Here is a 23,882-nt window from a genome sequence, read left to right on the forward strand (position 1 = left end):
CAGGTTCAGAGTGTGGATGCTGACGTTAGACTATCTGGGTGTGAAGCCAAGCTCTGCCGTTTCTTCCTGGCTGTGTAATCTTAGGGCTTCCCTTGTGGTTCTCGGTGGTAAAGAATCTGCCAGCCAATGTAGGAGACGCAAGAGATGCGGATTTGATCCCTGGGTCAGGAAGTTTCCCTGGAGTAGGCAATGGGAACCCACTGTAGTATTCCTGCCTGGGAAATCCCATGGACAGAGGAGCCTGGTGGGCTACAGTCCATGGCATTGCAAAGAGTCGGATGCGACTGAGCACAAACATGTGATCTTAGGTACATTACTTAAAAGTTCACATTTTGCTTTGTACCTATTTCACATTTTATTTTCTGTCATCCTAACATCCATTTTATTTTGCATGATGTAAAAAATATGGAATGCTTTAAGAATTTTCATGTCATCCTTGCACAGGCGCCATGATGATCTACTCTATATCTGAACAGAGCAGGACCTGATGGTCCTTGCACCCCCACTGTGTCCTCTGCCTGCCTTTAGTCTAAGAATAAGTTTAATCAGAGAAATGAGGACATGTGAAAAAGTGGAAGTGGTCACTTTGCAACCCCATGGACTGTAGCCCACCACGCTCTTCTGTCCATGGGATTTCCCAGGCAAGAATACTGGAATGGGTTGCCATTCCCTTCTCCAGGGCATCTTCTCAATGCAGAGGACATGTGAAAACAAAAGAAAACTGTCAAAGGAGACCAAATAATAATAATGTACTCATTAAGCATAGTCAAGGACCTTTAGTTCCTTCTCAAAGACTATTGATAATATTCTGGTCCATATCCTGTGAGCTGTCTTATAGATACTGAAACCCCAGGTGGAAGAAGTGAACTACCTGATGACCAGACTGTACCCACGATGTAAACTGCCACAATTCCAAGAAGTGGCCTGAAAGAAATGGGAACAAATGGACCCCGGAACTGAAGATTAACTGTACCTAAAATAATCAAGATGAAGCTGTTCAGGCCACTGATGACCAGTTTGAAGATGACTGTCAGAGTCTACTGTGCTGCTTCTGCATGTAGTCCCCATACCTCACCCCACTTTCCAGCATCTGAAATAAAGCAAACTTTCCTTTCCACCAACCTGGCCTGTTTATCGGCCACCACGCACCTTGCGGTAACATATCGTTCCAATTTTAGTATATGTGCTGTCAAAGTGAGCACCTATTTCATGGCTTTAAAGTCTTTAGAATACTGCCTGACACCTAGTAAATATGGAAGCAGCATTTTCACTTGTAAAATTGGAGAACTATACCCAATGAACTCTGAGAATCCTTTCAATATAAAATTCATAACCACTAACATTGTAAATCAACTATACTCAATATAAAATTAAAAAAAACCAAACTCATAACCTGCCTGAGTTCAAGTCCTAACTCCATCATATGGGATTTCTCAAGGTCAGGGACTGGCCATACCTGGGTCAACTTTGTCCACTCCAAAGGGCCTGGGACAGTGCCTGACACATAGTAGGTACACAAGACATTTTGAACATGTGCATGAATTGTTTGGTGGGGATCCTATAAAGAGGAGTAAAGACTTGTTATGGGGACTTCCCTGGTGGTTCAGTGGTTAGGACTCTGTGCTGCCAATGCAGGGGAGTGTGTTTGACTCCTGGTTGGGAAACTAAGATCCTACATACTGCTCTACATGGCCAAAAGATAAAAAATAAAATAAAGATTAAAAGAAGACTTGTTATGAAGCATAAGTGCTGCTCTAACAGCTGGTCTAACTGACCAGGAAAGGCCCTTTGTGAGGGGGATGAGGCCTCCTGTCCTGACAGCTGGATTTGTGGTCTTGAGGAGCCCTGAAGCTGTGAAGAAAAGAGAACCAGAATTCGGGGGACCCAGAAAAAAAGAAATTTGTGAGGAAACTCACAGTACTCTATGGTCTGGGCCTTGGAACAGGGAAACTGGCTCCAGCTGACCTGGAACCCAGCTGTCCAGCAAAATGGTAAAACTAGTGGCCTGCTCTGCTCTATTGCGCGCCTTGGGGCAGAGCACATGCAATGTCCGACAACCAATTTTAATAAACTAGTCAATGACTGTTAAAACATTTCTCACAATATGGAGAGAAGGGATGGCTGTGTGTGTGCTCAGTGACTTCAGTCTGTGTCTGACTCTTTGCAACCCTTTGAACTGAAACCCACCAGGCTCCTCTGGCCATGGGATTCTCCAGGCAAGAATGCCAGAGTCGGTTGCTGTGCCCTCCTGCAGGGGACCTTCACGACCCAGGGATTGAACCCATATCTCTTGCATCTTCTGCATCACAGGTGGATTCTTTACCCTCTGAGTCACCTGGGAAGCCCAGAGATGGCTAGTTGTTGTTCAGTTGCTCAGTGTTGTTCAGTGTCTGACTCTTGGTGACTCCATGGACTGTGACATGTCGAGCTTCCCTGTCCTTTCCCAGGGATGGCTAGATGCATCTTTCAATATATTCTCTCTTCCTTTCTAAGGAAGTCAAATTATGTAATTTCTTCACAGAAATGTTTAGGTATAGAAGTGCTTTGAACATACCTTCCCATTCGCAGAACACCCCTGCAAGGCAGAACCCTTCCTTCTGCCAATTTTGGAGATTTGATTCAGAGTGGTTGCTAACACCACCTAACTAGTTGATCTCAGATTTGCAGACTGTGAATCTTGTTGTTTTTCTCTCTCCTTTGCCTCCCAGCGTGCGCAAATCTCCAGACTAACATGAGACCTTTGGGATGATTAAGTAAGGAAGAAATCTGGAGAACGTATGTCTGGGGTGCTTGTGATTATGGCTCCAACATTCAAGCTGGCGCCACTGCTACTGTTTACCGGAGACAGAGCTGGCACAGCTGCAAACACTGGAAGGTGTTCAGGTCACCCATGAGTGAAGCATTTAAGAGGGTGCTGGCTACTGAGACAAGGTAGATGTTAAGATCACAGTAGGCAAATGCTTCTGTAGGAGGGAAAACCCTAGATCTTCAGCTTGTTGCAAGATCTTGATATTTAATGCCTTCATAAAGAAAAACGTAACTATATCATAAATTTGTTTCACGAATGTATTTCCCAAATGTTTCTCAATATAGTTTATTTTGTAATGCTGTATATTTTATTTTATGCATTTAAAAACCTTAAAGTGATTTATACTTTTACCAGGCTATCAGATGATGCAAAATAGGTTAAGAATTCTTGAGCTTGAGGGAGATATATGTGAAACTAACCAAGTTTAAGCTTCAAGGTCTCTCACTTTACCATGCTTTCCTGGACTCTGTTCCTAAACTTCTATTTGTCACTTTTTATTATTTTTTTTAAACGACTCCAACATTTGTACATGTTTCACACTCCACAGGACAAAACTTTTATCCACGACGCATTTAGCTTGGTAGTGGGCACATAGTAGGCATTCAATAGCAATTTTTGGTTAATAAGTTCTGGGAAATGTATTATTCTTTTGGTGTTAATTCTTTTGGTGGTTTATTATACTTACTGATATTCAGATTTTGATCCTTTTTTTTTTTTGGCTAGTAAGAACCTCTTCAATTTGACTTGTTGTTTAATCACTAAGTCATGTCCAACTCTTATGTGATGCCATGTACTACAGACTATGGGATTCTCCAGGCAAGATTACTGGAGTGGGTTGCCATTTCCTTCTCCAGGGGATCTTCCTGACCCAGGGATTAAGCCTGCATCTCCTGCATTGCAGGCAGATTCCTGACCACTCAGCCATCAGGAGGCCCTTCAATTTGGTAACTGGGTCCTTTTATAAAATTGTATTTTATAGAAATATAAAATGCACATGGAAAATGTACCTATCATTCAGAGTATAACTCACTGAATTTTCACAAATTTGGTTCTGGGAAATTTAAATCATCCTCGAAGTGTATCTTGAAATCTTGCAGACCACAGCTTGATTTCTTCCACTCTCTGGGAGGGCTAGGGTGTGGGTGGTTGGGGTAAGGACTGACTACAAAAGAGCTTGGAGGGCTGTGGGATGAGAAAAAAAAACTCAAGACGGAGAGAAAGCCCTGGAGGAGAATGTGTGCAACTGCTTCTCATTTGGGCCCTCTAGCAGTGCAGACAGCTGTCTCTAGAGTGTATCTTCTTAAGTTTTGAAGGAAGATTTGAGAACTTGGTTTGAGGATATGAAGCCCAGCATGAGCAGAGAGATCTTTTACATTTCTTCACAAAATCTTCACCAGGCAACTCCATACCACATGCCAAGCATTGTCCCAGGTGTTTAGGGGCTATAAAGTTGAGGCAGGTATAGTCCCTGGCCTTGAGGAACTCCCAGTAACTGGGTGCTATAGTAGGATTTGAAACCAGGCCTTCTGACTCCCTGTTTTGTGTTCTAAATTAACACTATGTTGTCCAGTTAGAAAATACACAAGTCAGCCTACAGCAATCAAGAAACGCTTCTAAGAAGAGGTATCATTTTTGAGCTGAGTTGAATTCAGTAAGTGAACGAAGAGGGAAGCCTGTTCTAGAGAAACTAAACAATATGTTAGTATTGGCTAAAAGATGTAAGGAGAGAAAGGCATATTCAAGAAACTGCAAATTATGGGGAATGGCAAAAAATAACAATAATAATGATGAAAGGAGAGTAGAATATGCATAGGAAGTGGGAGGAGATGAAGCTGGGGAATAAAGTGGGGCCCAAACCATGAAGAATTTTATACTCCAAGCTACTTTGCAATGTGTCTTAATGGCATTGAGCAGTGGCTGATGTTTCAGGCAGGATGGTGGCTTCATCAGCACTGTGATGCGGGGTACTTGGGGATCTTCCAGGACAATGTTTCCCAAGCCCATCGTTTACCTACTAATGTAACCATTTTTTCTTCTTTGAACCCACTTTTTCTCTAGCCTTCCTCACGATGGTAAATGGTACCCACAGATTTCTGTGCCTTGGGTCAAATATCTGTTCTGTTCAGTTCAGTTCAGTCGCTCAGTCGTGTCCGATCTTTGCGAACCCATGAATCACAACATGCCAGGCCTCCCTTTCCATAACCAACTCCCGGAGTTCACTCAACCTCATGTCCATTGAGTTGGTGATGCCATCCAACCATCTCATCCTCTGTCGTCCCCTTCTCCTCATTCCCCCAATCCCTTCCAGCTTCAGAGTCAAATATTTGTCAATCGTCCTTAATTCCTCCTTTCCTGAACCATCTTCATCCAACCTATCAACAGTTCTTTCTGTTCTGCCTCTAAGATGCATCCCAAGTCTATTCATTGTTCCCCACAGCTATCGTCTCTGGCCTGGATGACTGTATCTGTTTTGTCATGAGGTTCCTGCCCTCTTGCAATCTAGTCTGTGTGGCAGCTAGAGGGATCTTTGGGAAAAAATCAGATGTCAAACCCCTCCTTCAGTTCAGTTCAGTTGCTCAGTCATGACCAACTCTTTGGGACCCCATGGACTGCAGCATGCCAGGCCTCCCTGTCCATCACCAACTCCTGGAGCTTACTCAAACTCATGTCCATCGCATCAGTGATGCCATCCAACCATCTCATCCTCTGTCGTTCCCTTCTCCTCTCGCTTTCAATCTTTCCTAGCATCAGGGCTTTTTCCAGTGAGTCAGTTCTTCGCATCAAGTGGCCAATGTATTAGAGTTTCAGCTTCAACATCAATCCTTCCAATGACTATTCAGGACTGATTTCTTTTAGGATGGACTGGTTGGATCTCCTTGCTTTCCAAGGAACTCTCAAGAGTCGTCTCCAACACCACAGTTCAAAAGCATCAATTCTTCAGAGCTCAGCTTTCTTTATAGTCCAACTCTCAGATCCACACATGACTACTGGAAAAACCAAAGCTTTGACTAGACAGACCTTTGTTGGCAAAGTAATGTCTCTGCTTTTTAATATGCTGTCTAGGTTGGTCATAGCTTTTCTTCCAAGGAGCAAGCATCTTTTAATTTCATGGCTGCAGTCACCATCTACAGTGATTTTGAAGCGCAAGAAAATAAAGTTTGTCACTCTTTCCACTGTTTCTCCATCTATTTGCCATGAAGTGATGGGACCAGATGCCATGATCTTTGTTTTCTGAATGTTGAGTTTTAATCTTTGTTTTCTGAATGTTGAGTTTTAAGCCAACTTCTTCACTCTCCTCTTTCACTTTCCTCAAGAGGCTCTTTAGTTCTTTGCTTTCTGCCATAAGGGTGGTGTAATCTACATATCTGAGGTTATTGATAATCCTAACAATCTTGATTCCAGCTTGTGCTTCCTCCAGCCTGGCATTTCGCATGATGTACTAGGAATATAAGTTAAATAAGCAGGGTGGCAGTATACAGCCTTGATGTACTCCCTTCCCTATTTGTAACCAACCAGTTGTTCCATGTCCAGTTCTAACTGTTACTTCTTGACCTGCATACAGGTTTCTCAGAAGGCAGATCAGGTGGTCTGGTATTCCCATCTCTTGAATGATCTTCCACAGTTTTTGTGATCCACACAGTCAAAGCTTTTCGCATAGTCAATAAAGCAAAAGTAGATGTTTTTCTGGAACTCTCTTAGTTTTTCGATGATCCGATGGATGTTGGCAATTTGATCTCTGGTTCCTCTGCCTTTTCTAAATCGAGCTTGAACATCTGGAAGTTCACAGTTCACGTACTGTTGAAAGCTGGCTTGGAGAATTTTAAGCATGACTTTACTAGCATGTGAGATGAGTGCAATTGTGCGGTAGTTTGAGCATTCTTTGGCATTGCCTTTCTTTGGGATTGGAATGAACACTGACCTTTTCTAGTCTTGTGGCCACTGCTGAGTTTTCCAAATACTGGCATATTGAGTGCAGCACTTTCACAGCATCATCTTTTAGGATTTGAAATAGCTCAACTGGAATTTCATCACGTCTTCCAGCTTTGTTCATAGTGACGCTTCCTAAGGCCCACTTGACTTTGCATTCCAAGATGTCTGGTTCTAGGTGAGTGATCACACCATTGTGGTTATCTGGGTCATGAAGATCTTTTTTGTACAGTTCTTCTGTGTATTCTCTCCACTTCTCCTTAATATCTTCTGCTTCTGTTAGGTCCATACAGTTTCTGTCCTTTATTGTGTCCATCTTTGCATGAAATGTTCCCTTTGTATCTCTAATTTTCTTGAAGAGATCTCTAGTCTTTCCCATTCTATTGCTTTCCCCTATTTCTTTTCACTGATTGCTGAGGAATGCTTTCTTATCTCTCCTTGCTGTTCCTTGGAACCCTGCATTCAAATAGGTAAATCTTTCCTTTTCTCCTTTGCCTTTAGCTTCTCTTCTTTTCTCAACTATCTGTAGGCGTCCTCAGACAAACATTCTGCCTTTTTGCATTTCTTTTTCTTGGGGATGGTCTTGATCACTGCCTCTTATACAATGTCATGAACCTCCTTCCATAGTTCTTCAGGCACTCTGTCTGTCAGATCTGATCCTTTGAATCTATTTGTCACTTCCACTGTATAATCGTAAGGGATTTGATTTAGGTCATACCTGAATGGTCTAGTGGTTTTCCCTACTTTCTTCAATTTCAGTGTGAATTTGACAATAAGGAGTTCATGATCTGAGCCACAGTCAGCTCCTGGTCTTGTTTTTGCTGACTGTATAGAGCTTCTCCACCTTTGGCTGCAAAGAATATAATCAATCTGATTTCGATATTGACCATCTGGTGATGTCCATGTGTAGACTCTTGTGTTGTTGGAAGAGGATGTTTGCTATGACCAGTGTGTTCTCTTGGCAAAACTCTATTAGCCTTTGACCTGCTTCATTCTGTACTCCAAGGCCAAGTTTGCCTGTTATTCCAGGTATCTCTTGACTTCCTACTTTTGCATTCCAGTTCCCTATAATGAAAAGGAATTCTTTCCTTGGGTGTTAATTCTAGAAGGTCTTGTAGGTCTTCATAGAACCATTTAACTTCAGCTTCTTCAGCATTACTGGTAGGGGCATAGACTTGAATTACTGTGATATTGAATGGTTTGCCTTGGAAACAAACAGAAATCATTCTGTCATTTTTGAGATTGTATCCAAGTACTGCATATCAGACTCTTGTTGACTATGACGGCTACTCCATTTCTTCTAAGGGATTCTTGCCCACAGTAGTAGATATAATAGTCATCAGAGTTAAATTCACCCATTCCAGTCCATTTTAGTTCACTGATTCCTAAAATGCTCGTGTTCACTCTTGCCATCTCCTGTTTGACCACTTCCAATATGCCTTGATTCATGGACCTAACATTCCAGGTTCCTATGCAGTATTGCTCTTTACAGCATAGGACTTTACTTCCATCACCAATCATATCCACACCTGGGTGTTGTTTTTGCTTTGGCTCCATCTCTTTGTCCTTTCTGGAGTTATTTCTCCATTCTTCTCAGGTAGCATATTGGGCACCTACCGACCTGGGGAGTTCATCTTTCAGTGTCCCATCTTTTTGCCTTTTCATACTGTTCATGGGGTTCTAAAGGCAAGAATACTGAAGTGGTTTACCATTCCCTTCTCCAGTGGACCACATTTTATCAGAACTCTCCGCCATGACATGATTGTCTTGGGTGGCCCTACACAGCATGGCTCATAGTTTCATTGAGCTAGACAAGGCTGTGGTCCATCTGTTCAGTTTGGTTAGTTTACTGTGATTGTAGTTTTCATTCTGTCTGCCCTCTGATGGATAAGGACAGACCCTCCTTACATCCCTTAAAAAACAGCTTCTCGTTGCCCTTGGAACAAGATCCAAGCTCCTCATGGTGGCCATTGGAGTCCCAGCCCATCTCCAGGAATCTCAGACTTAGTTTACTCATCCTCCTGTTTGCAGGCCCTGGTCAGCTGGCCCTCTAACAGTTTCTAGGACTTGCCAGATTCTTCCTGACTAATTATTTTGACTTCTATTTCCTCTTCCTAGAACACCCTTCCCTGAGTGGTTCTGGTCACCTACTTCTCATCCACTTTCCAGCCTAAAGATAATTTTTAGAGGGGCCTCCACATACCTCTTAAAGTTATTCTTTATCACAGTACATGGTGCCTTTCTGTCATAGTTCATTAAAAATAAAAATAAAAGAGACTTCCCTGGTGGTCCAGTGGTTAATAATCTGTCTTTCATTGCAGGGGACACAGGTTCCATTCCTGGTCAGGGAACTAAGTATGATCCTACATGTCATGGGGAAACGAAGCCCAGGTGCCCCAACTAGTGAGCCTGCAACTACTGAACTCATGCTCTGCAACCAGAGAGTCACATACTGCAGGAAAGATCCTGTGTAATGCAATGGAGATCTCATGTGTTGCAACTAAGACCCAACATAGTCAAATAAATTAATTAATGAAAAAAATTAATTAAAAACATATAATGTTTCCCATCTAAATTTGGTTAATTGTGCTTACTTATTTGAGGTCTGTCCTGTCCTGAGAGAATGCTTGTCCTTCACCATGGTGCCCCTCAGCCTCCCACAGGGGCTGGAGACTGGAGAACTCAATAAGCATTCGTCGACAAAATGACCGAATGAATAAATCAGTGTAATTTACTCTTTCAGAGCAAGACTTCTTTCTTGTCTCTCTCTCTCCTTCTAATAAGGGAGGTGATGCTAAGTGGAAAAACAAAAAAACCAGCTTGTTCCCCCTAGTCTCCTTTTTTTCCTTGGCCAAACTTCACTTACCGGTTATGAAGATGAATTTCTGATGTTACTTTTTTCCCTAAGGCACTCTTCGATGTGCTGACTGCTGAGGCCTAAGGTGACAGCTTTTCATCAAGTCTAGGAGGTGTTGCCTGCCCCTGCCAGTCAGAAAACAATACCAAGTCAGAGCAAGAGAGCAGAAATGAAGTCAGCCCATCGCTCCATGCAAATCCCAGAGTAGAAGGGACAGGAGAGCCCGTCTCGCGCTCAGCCTCTTTGTTGTATACATAGCAAACTGAAGCCTCAAGAAGTCAAGGAAACAAAATCTTGTCCTGTTTCTCCTGACTGTCCTCTCATTGCCACTTCTGCCTGCCCCTAGTAAGAGCCTGGATCTGCATCAGGCCATCATACCGTGGTCTGTTCCTTGCAGGGTCTGTTCGGATAGAGACGTGGAGGGCTGTGTTGTCAACAGCCTGCTTGTCCTTCTTGAGCAGTTAAGGATGCCTGACATCTTGGAGAGTCCTCCACAAGTTTGGTTCCATTTCTATGAATTTAATGAGACTTTATTTTCATTCTCAACCCAAGTCATGCCCTAGGGGTTAATGAGGTTTCTAACTCTATGACTTACAGTGTAGGTGTACAACTTTTCTTCATGAATCTTTAATATACTTCTTGCAAGATCTGAGGCAGGGACACTGCGGGCAACTTGAGAGTCTCACATGACTTGAGTGTCTCGTAGACCTGCAGGTATGCTCTGTTGAACTCCCACAACTAATTTGAATTAGTTGTCAAGATTAAAAATTGTGCAATTTTATATAATAATCTGAGATTGCAACCTCTCCTGGAAAAATACAAATACCCAGAAGTTCTGGGCCACAGTCGTTCATGGCAGTAGTTGACTGGAACTGGGGAGAGGTCGCCTCACGTAGACCTGGGGACACTCCCTCTTTTAACGCAGAGTCACCTCCACTCTCAGTTGCCTTACATACAGCTGGCTTCATTCATTTATTTTACCTGCTCAGCTGTTAATTTTTTATTTTTAATTTTTGAGTGTGCAACCCATAGAATAGCTTCCCCACAGAATTCTGTATCCTGAGGTCTACTGTCACGGTCACGATGATGTAGATCTTCATACAGCATGTCTCAGCCTCGGTCTTCCCAGGGTGAAAACAGCTCCCAGGACCAGGGCTGGTGCTCTGCACTAGCGTGTGGTTATTAGGGGCTTTAGCCAGAACAACTGTGAAATATACAGCAAAAGTTAGGTGGAATGATGCACGAGAAACTCAAGAAAAGGTGTTAACTATTTTAAATTAGGAAAAGGACAGGCTCAGAGAGACTCCCCCACCCCCACCCCCGCCATACTCATGTACTGAATATTTTTAAAGGTCTTGCTATATTCTTAGTGCCTCTGCCTTTTCTAAAACCTGCTTGAACATCTGGGAGTTCACGGTTCACATATTGCTGAAGCCTGGCATGGAGAATTTTGAGCATGACTTTACTACCATGTGCTGCTGCTGCTGCTAAGTCACTTCAGTCATGAGCAACTCTGTGTGACCCCATAGATGGAAGCCCACCAGGCTGCCCCGTCCCTGGGATTCTCCAGGCAAGAACTCTGGAGTGGGTTGCCATTTCCTTCTCCTGTGTGAAAGTGAAAAGTGAAAGTGAAGTTGCTCAGTCGTGTCCGACCCTTAGCGATCCCATGGACTGCAGCCTACCAGGCTCCTCCATCCATGGGATTTTCTAGGCAAGAGTACTGGAGTGGCTTGCCATCGCCTTCTCCGACTAGCGTGTGAGATGAGTGCAATTGTGCGGTAGTTTGAGCATTCTTTGGCATTGCCTTTCTTTGGGATTGGAATGAACACTGACCTTTTCCAGTCCTGTGGCCACTGCTGAGTTTTCAAAATTTGCTGGCATATTGAGTGCAGCACTTTCACAGCATCATCTTTCAGGATTTGAAATAGCTCAACTGGAATTCCATCACCTCCACTAGCTTTGTTCGTAGTGATGCTTTCTAAGGCCCACTTGACTTCACATTCCAAGATGTCTGGCTCTAGGTCAGTGATCACGTTATCGTGACTATCTTGGTCGTGAAGATCTTTTTTGTACAGTTCTTCTGTGTATTCTTGCCACCTCTTCTTAATATCTTCTGCTTCTGTTAGGTCCATACCATTTCTGTCCTTTATTGAGCCCATCTTTGCATGAAATTGTCCCTTGGAGTCTCTAATTTTCTTGAAGAGATCTCTTGTTTTTCCTATTCTGTTGTTTTCCTCTATTTCTTTGCATTGATCACTGAGGAAGGCTTTCTTATCTCTCCTTGCTATTCTTTGGAACTCTGCATTCAGATGCTTATATCTTTCCTTTTCTCCTTTGCTTTTCGCTTCTCTTCTTTTCATGGCTATTTGTAAGGCCTCCTCAGACATCCATTTTGCTTTTTTGCATTTCTTTTCCATGGGGATGAAACTCCAATACTTTGGCCACCTCATGCAAAGAGTTGACTCACTGGAAAAGACTCTGATGCTGGGAAGTATTGCGGGCAGGAGGAGAAGGGGACAACAGAGAATGAGATGGCTGGATGGCATCACCGACTCGATGGACATGAGTTTGAGTGAACTCTGGGAATTGGTGATGGACAGGGAGGCCTGGTGTGCTGTGATTCATGGGGTCACAAAGAGTTGGACACGACTGAGGGACTGAACTGAACTATATTCCTGGTAAAAAGAGCTAAAAATATAGGTCATTCCCATCCACTTTCTACCATTACTATCTGCTTATGGTCCTCTCACTCTTCTGAAGTAGCTCTCTCAAAGGGCATTCACAGTCTTTGCCATGGACTGAATTGTTCCCCCAGCCACCCACCCAGATTCACATTTTGAAGACTTAACCTCCAATGTGATGATATTGGAGATGGAGCCTTTGGGAGGTAATTATGTTTAGGTGGGGTCATGATTGTGGGCCACCAGATCGGTCAGTTTATAAGAAGAGATGCTAGAGAGCACCCTGCCCACACTCCACACACTGCTCTGCTGTGTGAGAAGACAGGGAGAAGAGAGCTGTCTGCAAACCAAGAAAGAGCTCTCACTAGAACCTCACCATACTAACACCCTGACCTTGGATTTCCAGCCCTCAGAATTGAGAGAAGATAATTTGTGTTGTTAAACCACAATCTGTGATATTTTGTTAATTTGGGTATTCTGCAGCCCAAGCTGACTGAGGAAGGGGGACGTTCCATCCTTGATCTTATCCCTTCTGCCCTGATGCTTTTTTTTTCCTGGGAAACTTCATCTTTTCCTAATGGTTTCAAACTCTTTCCTGAGCTCTAAATCCATATCTCCATCCCTGTGTGTGTGTGTGTGTGTGTGAAGTTGAGTCGTGTCCGACTCTTTGAGGCCCTATGGACTATAGCCTGCAAGGCTCCTCTATCCATGGGATTCCCCAGGCAAGAATCCTGGAGTGGGTGGCCACGCCCTCCTCCAGGGGATATTCTTCATCTAGGGAATGAATCTGTGCTCTTACATCTCCTGCACTGGCAAGCAGGTTCTTTACCACTAGCTCCACCTGAGAAGCCCAATTCCAACATCTCCACTCACAGACATGTAAACCACAAAGACTCAAATAAACCACTGCACTTCTGCCCATGAATTGATCTCCCTCCTATGAGTTTGCTTATTCTTGTCACTATTGAATCTTTCAACCTAGAAACCTGAAGTCATACGTGATATATTCATTAGATGGGTGCTTTTTGAGCACTTACTATGTGCCAGGAATTGGTTTAAATGCCAAGGATACAGTAATGTGTAAACCTTCCTGTCCTCACGGGGCTGCCATTCTGGGGGGCTGCTCCTGCCCTCATGTCATGTTGGTTTTCATGTCCTTGGCACTTAAAACCTCTTCAATCTGACCCTCCCCATTGCCCTGTCCCTCAACCCTACTGCTTTCCTCATTCGCTCATCACTTCTTGCCTGGATGCTTCATGGCTTCCTAACTGGCCCCTGATACCAATCCGCTGCCACTAGCCACCAGGTTGACCTAGAAAAGATCAAAACTACTCCACAGCCAAAGACTCTATCTCCCTTTCCGCCAAGGAAAGGAACCCTTTTGTTTGGCTTAAGGCACATCTTCTTTTCTGATCTGGCTTTTTCTGACTTCTCTAGCATTTTTCCTATGAAGTATGCAATATATATGGACTAGTACTTATGGTGTAAATAATCAAGGTGAACTTTTTACCCTTCCCCAAACATGTCAGGTTCTTTCCTGATGTTTCATCCTCTTTGCAGTCACTGTTCTCTTGACCAGCAGGATCCTTCCCCTATCTGTTCTTGGCCTGAAGTTTGAAGAGCCAGTTCTTTTTTTAAAAAAGTATTTTGGCTGTGCTGGGTCTTCATTGCAGCACGCAGACTTCTCTAGTTGAGGGTATGAGCTTAGTTGTGGCATGGAGGATCTTAGATCCCCAGCCAGGAATTGAACCTGTTCTGCCTGCACTGGAAGCACCAGGGAAGTCCCTTGAAGAGCCACTTCTGATGCTATGTTCTTTCTGAAACTTTCTTAATTTTTCAAGGTTATTTTCAAGGCTAGTTGCTCCTATGCCTTTCTTCTACCCTTCCAAACTCCCACAGAACTCTGTTGGTGTACCATTGAGATACTTATTGCATTCTACTCTTATTATCTGTCTAGCTGCTTTGAGGAAAGGATCTATGTCTATTTCTAAATCTCAACACCCGCATCTACCACATCATTACTAAAGATGCAATCTCCCATCTCAAAGAAACTTTCCCCTGATAGAGAAGCCAGACCTGGGTGCACACATCTGGGAGTCCATGGTCAATGCTGTATAATGTGAGATTTGTTCCTAAGTATCTTGAAGTGTTTGGTGATTTGTGAGGAGGAACTGTTTCTTATTACACCTTTTAATTTGTTTCTTCTGGTGGGTTCCATAGGACTGTGCATTAGTTTCCCATGGCTGCTGTAACAAATATCTAAAAGCTTGATGACTTAAGACAACAGGAATCTATTCTCATGGTTCTGGAGGCCAGAAGCACACAATTGGTACCGCTGGGTGGAGATGAGGCTTGCGCGGGGCTTCTCTCCCTCCAGAGGCGCTATGAAAGGATCAGTTCCTCAACTCTCAAGTTTCTGGTGGTTGCTGGTGTTCCTTGATTTGTGGTTGCATCATTCTAATCTTCAGGGTCAGTCTTCACATCCTCCTCTGCTTTGACTTCGTATTGCCTTCTCCTGTGTGGATGTGTAACCTCCTTTCTGTGATATAAGTGATTGTATTCAAAATCTACCTGAATAGTTCAGGATCAACCCCCTACCCCCAAGATCCTTAATTTAATCACATATGCAAAAAATCCTTCTGAAGTAAGACATTTATTAAATTCCAGGGATTAGGACCTGATATCACTGGGGGCCATTACTAGGCCTACTAAAGAATGTTTCGATGTTGGTGTGTTAACCTTGAATTCAGAAACTTCAGTGTTTGTCTGAAGAGTCGCCTTTTCTTATACAGGCAATTAAAAATTTTGTGTTTTCTTACTGATTCAAAGAATTTTTTTCTCCTGGCTGTGCCGTGTGGCATGTGTATCAGAGCTCCCTGATCAGTGATTGAACCTGCACCCACCTCCATTGGAAGGTGAAGTCTTAACCTCTGGACAACCAGCAAAGTTCCTCCAAGAATTTTATTCTTCCTTTTCATTTTCTCTCCCCTCCTTCTTTGCATTCTTCTTCTTTTTCTTCTTTTCTATTTTAATTTGGTCTTATTTTCTTATTTTTAAATAATTCAAATAATTTTCAAATAATTCTTTTCCTTTTGTGTTTGTAACAGCCCTATTGAGACATAATTCACATACAGTTTACCATTTCAGTTGTAAAAGTCAACTGAAACTATCATCCTTGGTGGCTCAGTGGTAAAGAATCTGCCTGCCAATGCAGGAGACACAGGAGATGGAGATCAATCCCTGGGTTGGGAAGATCCTCTGGAGAAGGAAATGGCAACCCACTCCAGTATTCTTGCCTGGAGAATCTCGTGGACAGAGGAGCCTGGTGACCACAGTCCCTGGGGCCACAAAAAGTCAGACACGACTGAGCATGCATGCACGCAGCTACCATCACAATCCATTTTAGAACATTTTTCATCACTCCAGAAAAAATACTACTTATCCTTGAGCCATCTGTCCTTAGTCTACACCTCCTCGCAAGCCAAGTCAATGGTGCAACCTTACTTCAGCTTTTCTTCTTTGTTTCAACTTTCTCTCTCTCATTTCTGCTTCCTGGGATCTTGTTCCAAATAAACTACTTACATGCAAGCCTGTGTCTCAGGCTCTGTCATCTGGGAAACCCAGAAGACAGTTTTGTCTGACATAATAAGTTGGTAGCCTTTTTTAAAAAAAATTCTATAGTAGTTATTTTTTTCTTTTTTATTTAAATTTTTAATTTTTGGCTGTAACATGTGGGATCTTAGTTTCCCAACCAGAGATAGAATCTGGGTCCCCTGCATTGGAAGCGCAGTCTTAACCACTAGACCACCAGAGAAGTCCCTCTTGCTTTTCTTGGTCACTGTAGTCAGGACTTTATTCATTGTCATTTTGAAGGATTGGCTTTTAGTTTTACTGATCATCATTAATTTCTGCTTTTGTATTTATTCCTTTTTTCCTGCTTTCTTTGAGTTTGCTGAGCTGTCACTCAGCCATGTCTGACTCTTTGCCACCTTATGTACTGTAGCCCACCAGTCTCCTCTGTCCATGATATTCTCCAGGCAAGAATACTGGAGTGGGTTGCCATTTCCTTCTCCAGCGGATCTTCCCGACCCAGGAACCAGGGTCTCCTGCATTGCAGGTGGATTCTTTACCAGCTGAGCTACCAGGAAAGCCCCTTTCTTTGAGTTTGCTGCTGCTGCTGTGTCACTTCAGTCGTGTCCGACTCTGTGTGACCCCATAGACAGAAGCCTACCAGGTCCCCCGTCCCTGGGATTCCCCAGGCAAGAACACTGGAGTGGGTTGCCATTTCCTTCTCCAATGTGTGAAAGTGAAAAGTGAAAGTGAAGTCACTTAGTCGTGTCCGACCCTTAGCGACCCCACGGACTGCAGCCTACCAGGCTCCTCCATCCATGGGATTTTCTAGGCAAGAGTACTGGAGTGGCTTGCCATTGCCTTCTTTGAGTTTACTTTGAGTCAAATGGTTCCTAGTTAACACATTAATTTTCTTAAAATGTTTTAATATATGAAATATACCAAACACCCAAAAAGCCAAAAAAACATTCCCCATTAATATATATGTAATAAACATCAATGTAACTAAAATCTGGGAACAATTCTGTACCTAATTCCAGTGTGTGGGAATCTGGGAGGAGGGTTTCCCACACCAGAACACAACTCTCCAACACCAACTGAGTGTTCAGCAATTCAACACAATTCTTATACTCTCTACTTGGAAAGAGCATCAGATTCCACAGGTTAAGGAATTTAGTCTCATAAGAATGCCCTCTCCACCCCCATTGCTTCAGTTGTTGCTTGTGCATCTGACTATAGATGGGAGTTTCAACAACACCTTCCTTAGGTTTGATTCATTTCCTAGGGCAGCTCACAGAACTAAAACATTTCACTTACTAGATCATCAACTTATTATCAAAGGCTATAACTCAGGAAAACTTAGATGGAGGAGATGCATGGGGCAAGATATGGGAAAGGGCTCGGACCATCCTTGCCCTTTCCAGGCACACCACCGTCCCCCAATCTCCACGTGCTCACTGATGTGGAAGCTCTCTGAACCCTGTCCTTCGAGTCTTTGGTTGGTGGTTTAGTCACTAAGTTGTGTCCGACTCTTGCGACCCCATGTACTGTAGCCTGCCAGACTCCTCTGTCCATGGGATTCTCCAGGCAAGAATACTAGAGTGGGTTGCCATTTCTTTCTTTAGGGGATCGTCCTGACCCAGGAATTGAACCAGGGTCTCCTGCATTGCAGGCAGATGACTTACCAACTGAACTATGAGGGAAGCCCAAAGGCTGGCTTATCAGGAGTGGGATTCAAACCCATGCCTCCAGAGGAGACTGCGATCAGACTACAGTGCCTTAGACAGCTTGGCCATCCATCCTTGAGTCTTTACAGGGGTTTGATTAAGTAGTTATGATTGATTAAATCATTGACCATTGATTCGAGTTTTAGGCACCACCCTTCCAGGAGGTCAGGGGATGGGACTAAAAGTTCCAATTCTTTAATCCCTTTGTTGTTATTCTCTGGTGAGAAATCTCCCGTCCTCAGGTGACCCGAGAACTTTCCAAAAGTCACTTTATTAACATAATAAAAGACATCTTGATAGCTCTCAGTTCAGTCCCTCAGTCCTGTCCGACTCTTTTCGACCCCATGAATCACAGCACGCCAGGCCTCCCTGTCCATCACCAACTCCCGGAGTTCACTCATACTCATGTCCATCGAGTCAGTGATGCCATCCAGCCATCTTATTCTCTGTCGTCCCCTTTTCCTCCCGCCCCCAAACCTTCCCAGCATCAGAGTCTTTTCCAGTGAGTCAACTCATCGCATTAGGTGGCCAAAGTATTGGAGTTTCAGCTTTAGCATCAGTCCTTCCAAAGAACACCCAGGATTGATCTCCTTTAGAATGGACTGGTTGGATCTCCTCGCAGTCCAAGGGACTCTCAAGAGTCTTCTCCAGCACCACAGTTCAAAAGCATCAATTCTTCGGCAATCAGCTTTCTTCACAGTCCAACTCTCACATCCATACATAACCACGGGAAAAAACATAGCCTTGATTAGACGGACCTTTGTTGGCAAAGTAATGTCTCTGCTTTTTAATATGCTATCTAGGTTGGTCATAACTTTCCTTCCAAGGAGTAAGCATCTTTTAATTTCATGGCTGCAATCAGCATCTGCAGTGATTTTGGGGCCCAAAAAAATAAAGTCTGACACTGTTTCCACTGTTTCCCCATCTATTTCCCAAGAAGTGATGGGACCAGATGCCATGATCTTCATTTTCTGAATACTGAGCTTAGAGCCAACCTTTTCACTCTCCTCTTTCACTTTCATCAAGAGGCCTTTGAGTTCCTCTTCACTTTCTGCCATAAGGGTGGTGTCATCTGCATATCTGAGGTTATTGATATTTCTCCCGGCAATCTTGATTCCAGCTTGTGCTTCTTCCAGCCCAGCGTTCCTCATGATGTACTCTGCATAGAAGTTAAATAAGCAGGGTGACGTACTCCCTTTCCTATTTGAAACCAGTCTGTTGTTCCATGTCCAGTTCTAACTGTTGCTTCCTGACCTGCATACAGGTTTCTCAAGAGGCAGGTCAGGTGGTCTGGTATTCCCATCTCTTTCAGAATGTTCCACAGTTTATTGTGATCCACACAGTCAAAGGCTTCGGCATAGTCAATGAAGCAGAAATAGATGTTTTTCTGGAACCCTCTTGCTTTCTCCATGATCCAGCAGATGTTGACAATTTGATCTCTGGTACTTCTGCCTTTTCTAAAACCTGCTTGAACATCTGGAAGTTCACGGTTCACATATTGCTGAAGCCTGGCTTGGAGAATTTTGAGCATGGCTTTACTAGCATGTGAGATGAGTGCAATTGTGTGGTAGTTTGAGCATTCTTTGGCATTGCCTTTCTTTGGGATTGGAATGAAGACTGACCTTTTCCAGTCCTGTGGCCACTGCTGAGTTTTCCAAATTTGCTGGCATATTGAGTGCAGCACTTTCACAGCATCATATTTCAGGATTTGAAATAGCCCAATTGGAATTCCATCACCTCCACTAGCTTTGTTCGTAGTGATGTTTTCTAAGGCCCACTTGACTTCACATTCCAAGATGTCTGGCTCAAGGTGAGTGATCACACCATCGTGATTATCTTGGTCATGAAGATCTTTTTTGTATAGTTCTTCTGTGTATTCTTGCCACCTTTTCTTAATATCTTCTGCTTCTGTTAGGTCCATACCATTTCTGTCCTTTATCAAGCCCATCTTTGCATGAAATGTTCCCTTGGTATCTTTAATTTTCTTGAAAAGATCTCTTGTTTTTCCTATTCTGCTGTTTTCCTTTTCTTCTTTGCATTGATCGCTGAGGAAGCCTTTCTTATCTCTCCTTGCTATTCCTTGGAACTCTGCATTCAGATACTTATATCTTTCCTTTTCTCCTTTGCTTTTCGCCTCTCTTCTTTTCACAGCTATTTGTAAGGCCTCCTCAGGCAGCCATTTTGCTTTTTTGCATTTCTTTTCCATGGGGATGGTCTTGGTCCCTGTCTCCTGTACAATGTCACGAACCTCCATCCATAGTTCATCAGGCACTCTATCTATCAGATCTAGTCCCTTCAATCTATTTCTCACTTCCACTGTATAATCATAAGGGATTTGATTGAGGTCATATCTGAGTGGTCGAGTGGTTTTCCCTACTTTCTTCAATTTAATTCTGAATTTGGCAATAAGGAGTTCATGATCTGAGCCACAGTCAGCTCCTGGTCTTGTTTTTGCTAACTGTATAGAGCTTCTCCATCTTTGGCTGCAAAGAATATAATCAATCTGATTTCGGTGTTGACCATCTGGTGAAGTCCATGTGTAGAGTCTTCTTTTGTGTTGTTGGAAGAGGATGCCAGTGTGTTCTCTTGGCAAAACTCTATTAGCCTTTGCCCTGCTTCATTCTGTGCTCCAAGGTCAAATTTGCCTGTTACTCCAGGTGTTTCTTGACTTCCTACTTTTGCATTCCAGTTCCCTATAATGAAAAGGACATCTTTTTTGGGTGTTAGTTCTAAAAGGTCTTGTAGGTCTTCATAGAACCGTTCATTTGCTGCTTCTTCAGCGTTACTGGTTGGGGCATAGGCTTGGATTACTGTAATATTGAATGGTTTGCCTTGGAAATGAACAGAAATCATTCTGTCATTTTTGAGATTGCATCCAAGTACTGCATTTCGGACTCTTGTTGACCATGATGGCTACTCCATTTCTTCTAAGGGATTCCTGCCCACGGTAGTAGATATAATGGTCATCTGAGTTAAATTCACCCATTCCAGTCCATTTTACTTCACTGATTCCTAGAATGTCTACGTTCACTCTTGCTATCTCCTGTTTGATCACTTCCAATGTGCCATGATTCATGGACCTAACATTCCAGGTTCCTATGCAATATTGCTCTTTACAGCATTGGACCTTGCTTCTATCACCAGTCACATCCACAATTGGGTATTGGTTTTGCTTTGGCTCCATCCCTTCATTCTTCCTGGAGTTATTTCTCCACTGACCTCCAGTAGCATACTGGGCAACTACCGACCTGGGGAATTTCTCATTCAGTATCCTACCATTTTGCCTTTTGATACTGTTCATGGGGTTCTCAAGGCAAGTATACTGAAGTGGTTTGCCATTCCCTTCTCCAGTGGACCACATTCTGTCAGACCTCTCCACCATGACCTGCTCATCTTGGGTGGCCCCACATGGCATGGCTTAGTTTCATTGAGTTAGACAGGGCTGTGGTCCATGTGATCAGATCGACTAGTTTTCTGTGATTATGATTTCAGCGTGTCTGCCCTCTGATGCCCCCTGGCAATACCTACCGTCTTATTTGGGTTTCTCTTACCTTAGTCGTGGGATATCTCTTCACAGCTGCTCCAGCAAAGCGCAGCTGCTGCACCTTACCTTGGACAAGGGGTATCTCCTCAAGGCCGCCCCTCCTGACGTTGAACGTGGAGTAGCTCCTCTCGGCCCTCCTGCGCCCGCGCAGCCACCGCACTTGGACGTGGGGTAGCTCCTCTCGGCCGCCGCCCCTGACCTCGGGGGTGGGGTAGCTCTTCTGCGCCACCGGATCCAGCGTCTCGCATCTGCTCTCAACACTTGTGAAACTCCAAGTGTTTTAGGAGCTCTGTGCCAGAAACTAGAAGGAAGATCAAATATATATTTCTTTCTATAAATCGCAGTATCATACCTAGAAGACTTATTTATTAATACAAATATTGACGACTACACATTTCCATACAAATATGACATTCACTGCACCTTGATTTTTATTGTTTGGATTGCCTTTTATTTACCAATATTTTGAATTTTTCTTGCAATTTCTTCTTGTATTAATACATTATTAGAATGATGTCTCTGAAATCCCAAGTGTATTTTCTCCCTGTCTTTTCATATTGATCTCTAATTTTATTGCTCTGTGGACAGAGGATATTAAATCTATTCTTTTAGGTTAGTTGATACTTCTTTTATCGATTTGGAAAAGATGCTTATGACATATTGTTGAGAGAAGCATCATGTTAAAACTGATTGTACTGGGGAGAAAAAGTGTGTACATGCCCGCAGGAAGAAAGGGAATTTAAGCCCAAATATTTATCTGCCAATTAGTTTAGCCAAAGTGAAAGGAGACTATGAAAGGTTTTTTTTTTTATGATTCACTTCACTTATTGAACCTTCAATAATTTCTACAGTGAACATGTATTCTCTTAAAAAATTAAAAAACAGTTTAGAGTTTTTAAAAAGTATCTTTCCTTGTGAAAATAATCTCTGCCATTCAAAAAACTTAAAAATAGAGAAATGTGTACTATAGAAAGTTTTCTCAATTTCTAGGCATACAGAGCACGTGTTTATTAATGTTGAAAATGGTATTATATATAAATATATGTATTATTTATATATATATATACAGATATTCCTGCAACTTGCTTTCATTCCTTAAAATTACATTATGGAAATTTTGCTTTGATATAGCAGGCTGACCACATGGTTTACACACTTATCCTCCTTAAATCTCATTGAAATGACAACACAAAAGTATTCCTAAAGAGACCAAATCATGAAAATAATTCTTGAAAAGGGTAATGAAAAATAAAACATAAAGAGTCTCAGGAAATGGTGGTACCCCGGAAGGTAGGGAGAGGTGGCAGGGGGAACAAACATATTGTATTTGGGGGAGCAGATAACCTCCACTTCCTTCTTGGCCACAGTCAAGAGTTTATTCTTTAGAAAAATGGATCAGGGATGCTCTTAACTTGGGGATACCAGACATGGAAACGTCTCCATGATTTAAAAAGTGAAACAAAGAAACATTGTAGAACAATACACATGTACTAATCCCTTGTATGAATTTCCTTAGTGGGTCAGTGGTAAAGAATCCACCTGTCAAAGCAAGAGATGGGGTTTTGACCCTCGGGTCGGAAAGATCCCCTGGAGAAAGAAATGGCAACCCACTCCAGTATTCTTGCCTGAGGAATCCCATGGACAGAGGAGCCTGGTGGGCCTCAGTCCATGGGGTTGCAAAAGAGTCAGACACGACTTAGGGACTAAAAATGTTAGGCCCAGTAAACCTTATGGAACATTGATGGGAGTTTTTCCAGCTGGCTTTGACCCTTAGAGAAAGAAAGATCTTGAAGCATTCTTGCCATAGGTTGCACCAGTTCACACTGCCACCAAATTGCTACTGAAAGTGTTAGTTACTCCGTTGTGTTCAACTCTTTGCGACCCCATGAACTATATAGACTGCCAGGCTCCTCTGTCCATGGAATTCTCCAGGCAAGATTACTGGTGTGGGTTGCCATTCCCTTCTCCAGGGGATCTTCCTGACCCGGGGATTGAACTCTGGTCTCCTGCATTGTAGGCAGATTCTTTACTGTCTGAGTTACCAGGGAAGTCCTAGTTCTGCTGCTGCTGCTGCTGCTGCTAAGTTGCTTCAGTCGTGTCTGACTCTGTGCGACCCCACAGACGGCAGCCCACCAGGCTCCCCCGTCCCTGGGATTCTCCAGGCAAGAACACTGGAGTGGGTTGCCATTTCCTTCTCCAATGCATGAAGGTGAAAAGTGAAAATGAAGTCGCTCAGTCATGTCCCACTCTTAGCGACCCCATGGCCTATAGCTATAGCCTACCAGGCTCCTCCGCCCACGGGATTTCCCAGGCAAGAGTACTGGAGTGGGGTGCCATTGCCTTTTCCAGTCCTAGTGCTAGATATTATCAATTATTCATTTTTCTCTTTGCCAGTGTGTTGAGAATAAATGTATCTAGTTCACATAATGTCTATCATTAGTGAGGTTGAGGGTCTTTCCATATTATATAGCCATTTGTATTTCTTTTATAAATTGCTTATTCTCTTCTGGCATTTATAAATTGAATTGTTAGTCTGTTTCTAATGATAAGTAAAATGTTTCAAGATGTGATTATGTCTTTTTTATGTGTCATAAATATATTTGGCATACTGTTTTAAACAACTGTTTTCTTTGTGTGTGTGTTCACAGTTATGATTTATTATAATAAAAGGATGCAAAGCAAAATCAGCAAAGAGAAGAGGTACATGGGACAGAGACCAGAGGAAACCAGGTGTGGGCTTTCAAGACTTTATTTCCACTGGAGTCAC

The 23,882-nt window shown here is 43.0% G+C and overlaps 1 pseudogene; it reads right to left on the reverse strand.

The window, feature by feature from the left end:
• Positions 1 to 399: 399 nt before the first annotated feature.
• LOC129553622 (U6 spliceosomal RNA) lies at positions 400 to 495 on the reverse strand (annotated as a pseudogene).
• Between the last annotated feature and the right edge of the window lie 23,387 nt (positions 496 to 23,882).

Source organism: Moschus berezovskii, chromosome 1, assembly GCF_049115385.1.
Source record: "Moschus berezovskii isolate FMDL1 chromosome 1, NW_MosBer_1.0, whole genome shotgun sequence".
In the NCBI taxonomy this organism is placed as follows: domain Eukaryota; kingdom Metazoa; phylum Chordata; class Mammalia; order Artiodactyla; family Moschidae; genus Moschus; species Moschus berezovskii.